This window comes from Stigmatopora nigra, chromosome 20 (genome assembly GCF_051989575.1).
Source record: "Stigmatopora nigra isolate UIUO_SnigA chromosome 20, RoL_Snig_1.1, whole genome shotgun sequence".
NCBI classification, from domain to species: domain Eukaryota; kingdom Metazoa; phylum Chordata; class Actinopteri; order Syngnathiformes; family Syngnathidae; genus Stigmatopora; species Stigmatopora nigra.
The window spans coordinates 5,893,115-5,906,088 of record NC_135527.1 but is presented as its reverse complement, the minus strand read 5'-3'; the positions used below and the strand labels follow the sequence as shown (position 1 = coordinate 5,906,088).

At 34.6% G+C, this 12,974-nt stretch overlaps 1 protein-coding gene across 9 annotated transcripts in view; it reads left to right on the top strand.

Moving 5' to 3' along the window:
• nrxn2b (neurexin 2b) overlaps positions 1-12,974 on the top strand; it is a 369,603-nt gene that overhangs the window by 91,805 nt on the left and 264,824 nt on the right. The gene's annotated exons all lie outside the window — the stretch shown is intronic.

Sequence of the window (12,974 nt, the reverse complement as noted above, 5' to 3'; positions counted from 1 at the left end):
CAGATGGGACCCCCGTTAAAAATGCCAAGTCGCTAACCGCTAGGACGCTCAAGTGGCGTTCTCGCTTTGAAGCAATACGTTCGATGAATGTAAATCAGTCTGAGATGGCAAAAAAAAATGCTCGTTATGTCAAAGCAACAATTATCTTATTTAATACTCGTGAAATATTCCAAAAGACGTATTGATTTGAATCGAGTTTCTGAACGATAGCTATTAATAATCTCTCTCCCGCCTTCACTGGTGACCTTTCACTGACAATTAGTTTTAATTAAATGAGCGTCTGTGGGAATTGATTGACTTTAATGCACACCTTTTCACCAACATTGTAATTATACATCATGGCAGTTGAGGGGGTGGATTAAAATATAATAATAATCTTGTTTCACTCTATCGAATCAGATTTTTATTTTTTTTGATGCGCACTTTCAGACCAGACTTGAGATTTACGAGCTGACCTGAAGTAATCACTCTGGTCTTGTGACTGTAATTAATCTTTTTTTTTTATATGCTGGCACAATAGCTCCTAATAAGTATAGAAGAGAGGAGGGAGGGGCATAAAATACCACATTGGCATGAAGAATCATGGATTATAGTGTTAATCCCTAAAGAGCCTTTATTCGTTTATTCTTGTGCTTTCTATTGTTACACTGGCTTTAAGTCTTTTGTTTTTTTTTAAATGTCATATAAAAGTGGAGTGACGCTGATGGAATCATCAATTTAAGCTTAAATTACTGTATTTTCTGGGATATACGCTGTATTTGTCGCCAAAAAATGATGACTGAATCAAGGGTACGGCTTATATGCGCATAAATAAGACAATACTGTCATTTATTTCCAAATATCTCAAGGTATTACTGTAATAACACTTGCAATGCTATTTCCAACAAGGTAGAATATGCATACAGTAGTACCTCGAGGGTATTTCGACGTTTGGTCACTCGGACGTTTGGTCGCCCAGACGTTTGGTCGCCTGGACGGTTGGTCGCCTGGACGGTTGGTCGCCTGGACGGTTGGTCGCCTGGACGGTTGGTCGCCTGGACGGTTGGTCGCCTGGACGGTTGGTCGCCTGGACGGTTGGTCGCCCGGACGTTTGGTCGCCTGAACGTTTGGTCTCCAGGATGATTGGTCGCCAGGATGTTTGGTCGCCCGGACGTTTGGTCGCCAGGATGTTTGGTTGCCAGGATGTTTGGTTGCCAGGATGTTTGGTTGCCAGGATGTTTGGTCGCCCCTGATTCGCAATGTTCACCTCCATATTCTTGGTTTTAATAGGGAGTACAAATGTGTTACTTTGAAGGGGAAAATTGGTTGCCGGACGTTTGGTCGCCAGGATGTTTGGTCGACCGGACGTTTGGTCGCCCGAACGTTTGGTCGACCGGACGTTTGGTCGCCCGAACGTTTGGTCGCCCGGACGTTTGGTCGCCCGGACGTTTGGTCGCCCGGACGTTTGGTCGCCCGGACGTTTGGTCGCCCGGACGTTTGGTCGCCCGGGCGTTTGGTCGCCCGGACGTTTGGTCGCCCGGACGTTTGGTCGCCCGGACGTTTGGTCGCCCAGACGTTTGGTCGCCCGGATGTTTGGTCGCCCGGACGTTTGGTCGCCCAGACGTTTGGTCGCCCGGACGTTTAGTCGCCCGGACGTTTGGTCGCCCGGACGTTTGGTTTGCCCGGACGTTTGGTCGTCCGGACGTTTGGTCGCCCGGACGTTTGGTCGCCCGGACGTTTGGTCGCCCGGACGTTTGACAACATGACAGAGTTTACTGTTGAAACCAGCTCTCAAAATTATACATTGACATGGGTGACCAAACGTCCAGGCAACCAAACGTCCGGGCGACCAAACGTCTGGTGACCAAATGAACTAAAATGAAACTTTAAATTATTGATCTATAATCTTCATTTGAATTTGATTCTAAAACAAAAATGTTGGTACTCATGATTTACTTACTCGACCCACACAAAATGATGGGGCGGGCCAGATTTGGCCCCCGGGCCGCCACTTTGACACACGTGCAGTAGACAATCTTTTCCCACAAATATCGAGGTAAAAATTGTGAATCCGAGGACATCTTATACGAAAGCAATTGTCAAATCCAACCAATTTTAAGGCAATTTTAAGGGTCCGGCTTATACACAAATGCGGCTTATATGCAAGAAAATACAGTACCTTATTTTGTGTGCATGTCGTGTCACTAATCCGGAGATAAATATAGGTATATTATCCGGTAAAATCTTCTCTTCTAATTGGACACGGTGGTTTGAGAGGAAGTAAAATAAAAATAATGGGCATGTGTTTAAGAACCAACACCAGATGGACTGGTTTCCTTTAAAAGCTGTCATGGGACAGAAAATGCCACGCGTGATGTGATATGATGAAGTTGTGACAGATGGGGGAGATCATGCACCCCCTCCTGGAGCGTGACAACAAAAGCACCATTTTGATTACTTAATTTCATCTAAAAATAAATGGGATTACAAATGTTTTATTTACTTTAATGACTGAATCTTTTGATTCGGTATTTGAGTACGCAGTTCTGTTGCCATAACAACAAGATATAATGATTTTTTTGGATACAAATACATGCGATTTTAAAGCTTTTTTAAAGAGCCGTCATACATGAAAAGGCATTCTGCTTCGAGCTGGTTTATTTCGTACTAAACATGGCCGCCATTGTGTCGAGCACTGTTGGAATATTTGTTTACAAGCTTCAGTGGCGTTTAATTTTCTTGTGATCAGCTGGCTGGCGTTTGGCTGCGACTCAGCGCCCCCGTTTGTTTGAAAAATATGCGTGGGGCTTTTGTAATTCTTTTCTTTTCGACTCCTATTTGAGCTCGTTTGCTTTAACTAATTAGGGACGCTGAATAAATAAGAGCTAGCAGTGAGGCGTTTCTAGCTAATGAGCTAATTTGCTAAAGTAAGGTTTGACATGCAGATGTCACCTTTTGTAATAATGAACTGTTTACTGTTACAAAACGTGGATTATTTTCCATTAATTTGTCGTTTCAATCTGGGGAATTATGTGTAGTTATATAGGAGTTTAAGAAATGCACTGATACCTGTACTTGGGAAATGAATTGTATTTGTAATTAGGGTGATTTTTAGATTAGATTAGATTACTTTATTCATCCCGTATTTGGGAAATTTCATTGTTACAGTAGCAAGAGGGTGAGAATACAGACACAGAGGAATGCATTTTGACATAAATACATAGGTAATAAATAAGTGTGTATATGTGTGTATAAATGTGTATATATGTATACATATGTGTATATATACAGATGTGTAAATATGTGTATATATGTATGTGTGTATAAATGTATGTGTATATGTGTATATGTGTGTATATATGTATGTGTGTATAAATGTATGTGTATATATGTATGTGTGTATAAATGTATGTGTATATATGTATATGTGTGTATATATGTATGTGTGTATAAATGTATGTGTATATATGTATATGTGTGTATATATGTATGTGTGTATAAATGCATGTGTATATATGTATGTGTGTGTATAAATGTATGTGTATATATGTATGTGTGTATAAATGTATGTGTATATATGTATATGTGTGTATAAATGTATGTGTATATATGTATCTATCTGTGTGTATAAATGTGTGTATATATGTATACAGATGTGTATATATATGTATACATATATGTATATATACAGATGTGTATATATGTATGTGTGTTTATACGTATGTGTGCATATATGTATATATATGTATATATGTGTATATATGAATGTGTATATATGTGTGCATATATGTATATATATGTGTATATTTGTATGTGTGCATATATGTCTATATATGTATACATATGTGTATATATGTACATGTGTATACATGTGTATATATGTATACATGTGTATATATGTATACATGTGTGTATATATTTGTATACATGTGTATATATGTATACATGTATATATTTGTATACATGTGTGCATATATGTATACGTGTGTATATATTTGTATACATGTGTATATATGTATACATGTATATATTTGTATACATGTGTATATATGTATACATGTATATATTTGTATACATGTGTGCATATATGTATACATGTGTGTATATATGTATGGATATGTATGTATATGTATGTATATATATGTATATTTGTATGTGTATATATGTATATATGTATATATGTATATTTGTATATGTGTATGTATGTATTTATATGTATATAGGTGTAGACATGTATGTATATGTGTAGATATGTATATATATGTAATTGTGTATGTGTATATATGTGTGTGTATTTGTGTACGTGTATATGTGTATATATGTATATGTATGTATATGTATACATGTATGGGAAGTAGGTATAGGTGTATACTATGTATACACCTTTTCAAGTGTCACCATTTTTTACAAAAAATATAAGATGTAAAAAACACAAAACTGATTTATCGTTTTGTTTAAATGAATAACAAGCATTTAAAAACATACACATTCAGAAAATATATCTACATTTTGGCCGATTTTGTAACCTGAATCTTGTTTTCGCATAACGGAACAGTCGGTTACACATCAAAATGTTACATAACCTGTAACATTTGTTATGTAGAAGCATTTGTAAGTGAATTAAACCTTTTTCATGCTTCCGTTTACCGTTTCTATCGCCTTCCCATGTTTGTTTTCTACGCGAATCGGGCCACTAAATGTTGCCAGTTGTCAGAAATGAAACATTAAACATCAACAAGAGCTCAAGGCAAAGTGTTGCTGTGCGCTAATGTGTCTCTCTGATTGGAACCTTCACGCCTGAGTAGAGTAGAGGATTCTAGCTAGGTGTGTGTGGCAGAAAACAGCTGCCACACCAAAAATATAGAAGAAAATAGTCATATTTATTACGACTGATGCTACTAAGATCAAGAAAACCAAGGATCCAGGCTCGATCCTGCTTTTGGAAATGGTGTTGATTGCCTTTTGTATTCAAAGTCTGAAGATTGTCCTCCCTTTAACGACCCTGTCAGACTTTCCATCACATTTGACACCACAATTACGGTTTCCGGGGAAGCAAAGCAGAGGAAAAAAAAAGACAAAATGGACCTTGGAAGAGGATGCATTTTGTGTTGTGCATTTTGAGCTCTCAGACTCCACTAATGAGCGACAATCCAAAAGTGGCAATCAGAGGCATTCAGTCCATGAAATTGCTTGTGTAGAAAAAGGCCTGACCGGACAACTCGTGTGTGTGTGTGTTGTTATTTGTGGAAAATTACCCTATGGAATGCTGCAGGGTCATATTGGCCAGTTCTTTTAGATCTTGTGTGTCAAAGTGGTGGTCGGGGGGCCGAATATGGTCCGCCGGATCATTTTGTGTGGCCCGGGAAAGTAAATCATGAGTAGGGACTTTTTGTTTTAGGATTGAATTAAAATGATGAGTATAGATGTATATATTAGGGTGTCAGAATTGATTTTATGTGGGCCGGACCATTTTAGATATAATATTTAGATTTTTTTTTAATAAATGGATTAAAAGAACTGGATTAAAAGCCCTGGATATTCTGTTTTGTTTAGATCTAAAACAATGTTTATTTTAGCAATTTTTTAATATATTTTGAGATTTTCCAAATTCATTTTTTAACTGAAAACACAAAAAAATATTGATTAAATAATTACAATTATTGGTTGAAAGGGGGAAAATCAGGAAATTTAATATACATTTATATTATTTATTTTAATTTGATCCTAAAACAGAAAGTTGGCACATGATTTACTTTCTCGGGCCACATAAAATGATACGGCGGGCCAGATTTGGCCCCCGGACAGCCACTTTGACACCGGTGGTGCATATTAAATTTCCTGATTTTCATTTTTTAATAATTTTTTTCAGTTTTTAGTTTAAACATAATTTTTAAAACCTATGTATGTATATATATATACACATATGTATATATATATACACATATATATATATGTGTGTGTATGTGTATGTGTATGTGTATATATATATATATATATATATATATATATATATATATATATATATATATATATATATATATATATATATATATATATATATATATATATATATATATATATATCTATATATATATATATATATATATATATATCTATATATATATATATATATATATATATATATATATATATATATATATATATATATATATATATATATATATATATATATATATATATATATATATATATATATATATATATATATATATATATATATATATATATATATATATATATATATATATATATATATATATATATATATATATATATATATATATATATATATATATATATATATATATATATATATATATATATATATATATATATATATATATATATATATATATATATATATATATATATGGCGGGCTGTTGTTTTAGGCGCTTCAATTTCATCCCAAAACGAGCATTTATATCCTAAGCAATATTTTCTGAATGTTTTATTTAACTGGCAATGGCAGCTGAGTGTTTTGGTCTTTCTATGTGGTGGGTTTTCTGTCAGGCATATGTGTTCTTAATTATATAGCGTGGCGGACATCTAACGGACATTTTAAATACAGTGGCGGGTAAGCTAAGAGGGTCTCCAAACAACTTAGTGCATCACTCCTGACAGATGATGGTTGTGTAAAAGTGGAAAGTGACCATAAAGATTTAATGACTCACTCATGCTGGCTTAAGTGTCTTTTCCAAAGGGGGAGTGGTCAATAGTTGGCTTTAGAAATGTTATGGAAATAAACAAGCTGGAGATTTGAATGCAGTGTCAATACATCTTAAATTTTTTGTTTGTTCTAATTCGTCATCTATTATCAAAGTAACCAATAACTAGGGGTTTAGTAGTAGTAAAATGTGTTTAAAAGCACTGAAATTTGACAGTTTTTGCATTGCAACGCGCTCGTAACATAACAAAGAAGTTTAAAGGAAATTGGGTTATACCGTAGAGGTACTCAAAAATGTGTTTTTTTTTCAATAAATGGATTAAATGAACTGAATTAAAGGCCCTGGATATTGAGTTTTTTTTATAGATCTAAAACTGTTTATTTTAGCTTTTTTTAAATATATTTTTTAGATTTTACAAAATGATTTTTGAGCAAAAAACACCTAAAAATGTATTAAAAAATGACAATTATTGATTTAAAAGGGGAAAAATTAGGAAATTTAATATACATCAATACTCTTCATTTGAATTTGATCCTAAAACTGAAAGTCACCACTCATGATTTACTTTCTCGGGCCGCTAAAAATGATGCGGCGGGCCAGATTTGGCCCCAGGGCCGCCACTTTGAGACCTAAGTGAATAAAAAGTTTATTTTGGGCTTGTTGCCACTCACAACATTCACACATGGTTTATATTATATTAATATATATATTATTTGTTGAAATATGTTTTAATTCTAATGATGTTTTAAATGACGGTGTTTTGGCATAATTTATAAATAGTTTTTTCCTATTTTTGCTGTTTTTCATATATTTGCGAACACATTTCCTACCGAATTCATCTACCGGTGCCTTACACTAAACGTTGTTTTAAATTTTGATAGCTTTCTTCTACCTGGTTTGCTGTATTGGCCCCGCCTCCACCCTGACTTTCAGATGCAACCTATCGAGAGTTGTTTGGTATTCCTTTAAAAATATTCCGAAAATGATGCACACAAATGTCCTCACAATAGAATAACGCACGACCACTTCCCCACAAGAAGTAGTATATACTCCTCTCGTATTAGCAAACAAGCTCCGCCTCTCGCACTGACTAACGGGAAAAAAAACACAAAAAAATACAACGCTCCGCCCAGTGCTCCTAGAAACATTACACCAGGGAGTTATGTACACTTTGTCTCGTATCTCAAGATAAATATTTGCCCGAAAAGTTACTCTTATCTTAAATTACTTGTATGTCGAGGTACCACTCTATAAACTGGATCAAATTAAGCCAGCTTTTTAGAAAAGTCTAGTCTTTTAGTTACGGGAAGTACGTTAGATTATTCGATAATGTATATTTACCAATAATGTGCGCCAGGCAAATGTGAGCAGTTTTGAAGCCTAGCACGTAAGTTCCGAATCTCAGCGGACTTTGTTAATAATTGAAAAGACGGAGAGACACAAAGCCCTTTAACACAATTCTATATCTCTCAATATTTCACCTCTCACTATCTGATCCTTTGAATTATTACAGCACTTTAAATTCCAGCTGTCTCCATCTTACTTAAGCTGTGAAAAGACACTATATGCAATATAAATGAGTCTACTAAGCGGAATTTGTATTCCCACCCAATCAGAACCATGTTTTAACAAAAATATTTTTACAAATGACACTCGTCCACCTTTTTGGGTGATGTGAGTCGTATTGCCACCGTTACACATTGTGTTGGGTTTATTCTGTAATACTATTATCGTATTTTAACGACTATAAGGCGCACTTAAAAGTCTTAAATTTTCTCCAAAATAGACAGGGTGCCTTATAATCCAGTGCGCCTTATATATGGAAAAAAAACAGAAAACCAAAAACGAAAAACCACCACTGTCGGATATTAAAAAAACACAAACGCCTGAACTGAAACAATACTGTGAAATATGCAGATGCCATCTTAGTTTACAAAGTCTTCCATCATATAGCTCCTCCTCCACTGCAAGATTTTATACAAAAAAATCCAAAACATCAAAAATGGCTGGCTCTAGAAGTGACTGTGTAGTGAGTGCTTCATACCTGGAAGTCAATAGCAATTACTGCACTTTCACCACTATAAGGCGCACTTAAAAGTCTTACATTTTCTCCAAAATCGACAGTGCGCCTTATAATAAAGTGCGCCTTATAATACAGTGCACCTTATAATACAGTGCACCTTATGATACAGTGCACCTTATGATACAGTGCACCTTATAATACAGTGCACCTTATAATACAGTGCACCTTATAATACAGTGCGCCTTATAATACAGTGCACCTTATAATACAGTGCGCCTTATAACACAGTGCGCCTTATAATACAGTGCGCCTTATAATACAGTGCGTGTATACCCCGGGGTGTCTAAACTTACCTCAAGTCCCCCTATGCAACCCAAAAATCATTAACAGCACATATAAAATATAACAGGGAGTAAGATACTCACAAGCCTGCAACTCAGCAAGGCATCAAGGCATCAAGGGCAATGGCAAACTGTCAACTGAAAAGGGTTTAAATAAGGGCAGGAAGTGAATCTTGATTGGAGGTGGGATGATTGGGGAATTAATTACAGCTGTGTTGGCCTGGGCAGGGCTTTGTCACAGGGGGTGGAGCCACAGGTGCAGATACCTGTAAAGAAAAGAAAGCACACACCTCCTACATAGTGTGTGTCCAGGCTGCCAGCCGTAACAGTGCGCCTTATACTACAGTGCGCCTTATAGTACAGTGCGCCTTATAATACAGTGCACCTTATAATACCGTGCCCCTTATAATACAGTGGGGGAGGAGCTATATGATGGAAGATTTTGTAAACTAAGATGGCATCTTCCTATTTAACAGTATTGTTTCAGTTCAGGCGTTTGTGTTTTTATAATATCCGACGGTGGTTCTGTTTTTTGTTTTTGATTTTCTGTTTTTTTTTTACATATATAAGGCGCATTGGATTATAAGACGCACTGTCTATTTTGGAGAAAATTTAAGACTTTTAAGTGCGCCTTATAGTCGTGAAAATACGCCAATTGTTATGTCAAATGAAGGTGTGATTGTTTTCATTCAAATGCAGTTTGTTTTTTAGTTTCCTCTGTTTATTATTGTTAAATATCTTAATTGTTATTATAGTTGCAGATGTTGTTTTTGATTACGCATGTTTGATTAATCAATAACCTTATAATTGTTTTGATTTATGGCTTTAAAGCCGTACGACAAATTAATGTTCGAGGAGATACTTATAAGGTTCTTGTTACCAGAAATGCAAATTATTTAATTAAATGTCAATAATTGAATAAGATATCTTCCTTCAGTGATTGATAATTATATAGAAGTATAATTATTGATCAACCTATCACATTGCTACTTTAACTTTAACTTAATTTGTTTCGTTTTCTGTGTTTTTCCCGGGCTAGAAAACCCACCAAGGGTTCAGCAACCTTTTCTTTATTAACTCTCGCTATTTCTCGCCTTTTAGCCAAGGCTTTGAACGCCGGAATACTTAATGAAGGTCTTCCCCGCTGGTGTGTCATCGTACCATTTGGGCATAAAGGGGTTTGGGTGGGTTAGATTAAGCCCAAATATGTAAAGTATGGCGGCCATATGCTGCTAAGAATCCTTTGAGGCGGCTGCCATTTAACATGCCGTCCTATCACCACGGGGGTTTGAGGAATAAATGTGTTGAAGACGTGGTCCATGTGTCCATCTGATAGAATGTGGAGGGAGCAGAAGGGGGTGCCGTGTGTGGTTTATCTCATTTTTTCTATCCTGGAGGATTTTTCATGTATTTGTGTCTTGGAAGGTCATGGAGGGACATGCCGGACCAGTTTTCCGTGTACTGATAGATGGTATTTAATAAGTCAAGGGTCATTAAGGTATTGGAGGAATTTGGTATTGGTGAAAAATTGTGTTTTTACAGCTATAGGGCGCACCACATTATAAGGCGCAGTGTCAATGACTGATATATATATATATATATATATATATATATATATATATATATATATATATATATATATATATATATATATATATATATATATATATATATATATATATATATATATATATATATATATATATATATATATATATATATATATATATATATATATATATATATATATATATATATATATATATATATATATATATATATATATATATATATATATATATATATATATATATATACCGAAAGTGGGCACTCATGATTTACTTACTCGGGCCGCACAAAATGACGTGGCGGGCCAGATTTGGCCCCCGGGCCACCACTTTGACACCTAATTGAATTAAAATTTTATATTGGACTTGTTGCCACTCACAACAACCACCTATGGTTTATATTATATTATAATATACATTATTTGTTGCAAAAATGTTAATTCTAATGACTTGTTTTATTTCGGTGTTTTGGCATCATTTTTAAATAGTTTTCTCCAATTTTAACTGTTTTTGCATACATTTGCGTACATATTTCATACCAAATTCATCTACTTGTTTTATTTTGGCAGGTTTCATAGCAAATTGTGCAACAAATGATGCTAATTTAATGGAAAATATTTCTCTACTTTTGAAAAACTCAAGTAACAAAACTAGTTCTTTAACCAATTCTATTTGTAAGGGTAGAATATACTTAGGTAAATAAATAAACATGGAAAAAACAGTTTTTTTTAGAAGTACTCTAACACCAAAAGAAATAAACTCACTCGGGAACTGTTCATGTTACTGTTTTGCATTTGAATTACCCTTAATTTGATTGGTAGTTTGATTGGTGATTGCTTTTTTTCTGTTCTATTTACCTTCTCCTTGTTGGGCTTTATTTTTATTTTTTTTTACCAATTGGTATGCAGTCAAACTGCGTCTCTCATTCGCTGGAGACTTTGTCTTATCTACTTAATGGGTTATGAGCAGTGGAACAAAAACAAAGGCAGTTTGACTGACTCTGATTCGACTCTTTTTGCAAAGGAGCCAAATGAAAATGAGTCAGATAAAGGACTCCCTTACTTCCCAGCCGTTATTTTTTTTTTTGACTTTTAGAAACAAAACTAGTTGGAAATTGAGTCTTGGAGAGTTTTATTTTGTCAGATGCGAATGTTTTCAGTCCTAATTTTCTCTTTTTTTGGACTTTGGAGAGGCTAACCAATGAGTTATTGGTCTTTCCTCGACTTGAGCCAGATTCATTTGAACGCCGTTGACTTGTTGGCGCTTCCGGTAGGACCGCCTCTTAAAAGTATGTCCTGCCCGAAGTCAAATCCAATTGCTTTGTTAGCAGAGCCGTGTTTGCTTTTGTCAGATTTAAGGTTCGATTCCAACAATTGAGTCTTGGAGAAAGGCTCTTTGCTGCCAAGGGTAGTTTACCTATATTTTTTCTTTTTTTTTTTCGCTGCTTTGCTATTAAATATTCAGTGTTTGCTTTTAGTTTGCGGCCTATGTGGAGATAAGGTCATTTTTTTAAGGGTGTGTTTACGAACTAGACGCTGCGATAGATCGAGGCGAGTCATTTTTTTTGCTTGTTTGTTATGCTGGTTGTTTTTCTGGGTTGTGTTATGAATAATATGTTCTAACAATTAATTTATTAGGTTGGAGCTATGTTCGATTTTGCGCACACTGATTTTATTTGATCATTGGGTTGTATAGCCTGGTCGAAGTATTGTGTGATCACAGTATGTGGCACTGGTGTTTGCGGTATAAACAATTGAGCCGTGTTCTGGGGTGCTCGGATGTTTGGTTGCCGGTCTTTTGGTCGCCGGTCAAATGGTGACAGAGAGTTTACTGTTGAAACTAGCTCTCAAAATTAGATTAATGAGAGAGAGTTTAATATCTAAGTACTGTTTAATATCAAAGTATTGTTTAATATCAAAGTACTGTTTAATATCTAGGTACTGTTTAATATCTAAGTACTGTTTAATATCTAAATACTGTTTAATATCTAAGTACTGTTTAATATCTAAGTACTGTTTAATATCAAAGTACTGTTTAATATCTAAGCTTCTGTTTAATATCTAAATACTGTTTAATATCTAAGTACTGTTAAATATCTATGTACTGTTTAATATCTAAGTACTGTTTAATATCCAAGCACTGTTTATTATCTAAATACTGTTTAATATCTTAGTACTGTTTAGTATCTAACTACTGTTTCAAACAGTATATATTTAGATATTAAACTCTCTCTTGAATATAATTTTGAGACCTTGTTTCAACAGTACTTAGATATTAAACAGTACTTAGATATTAAACAGTACTTAGATATTAAACATTACTCAGATATTAAACTCTCTCTCTTAGATATTAATCTCTCTCTCTTAGATTTTAAAC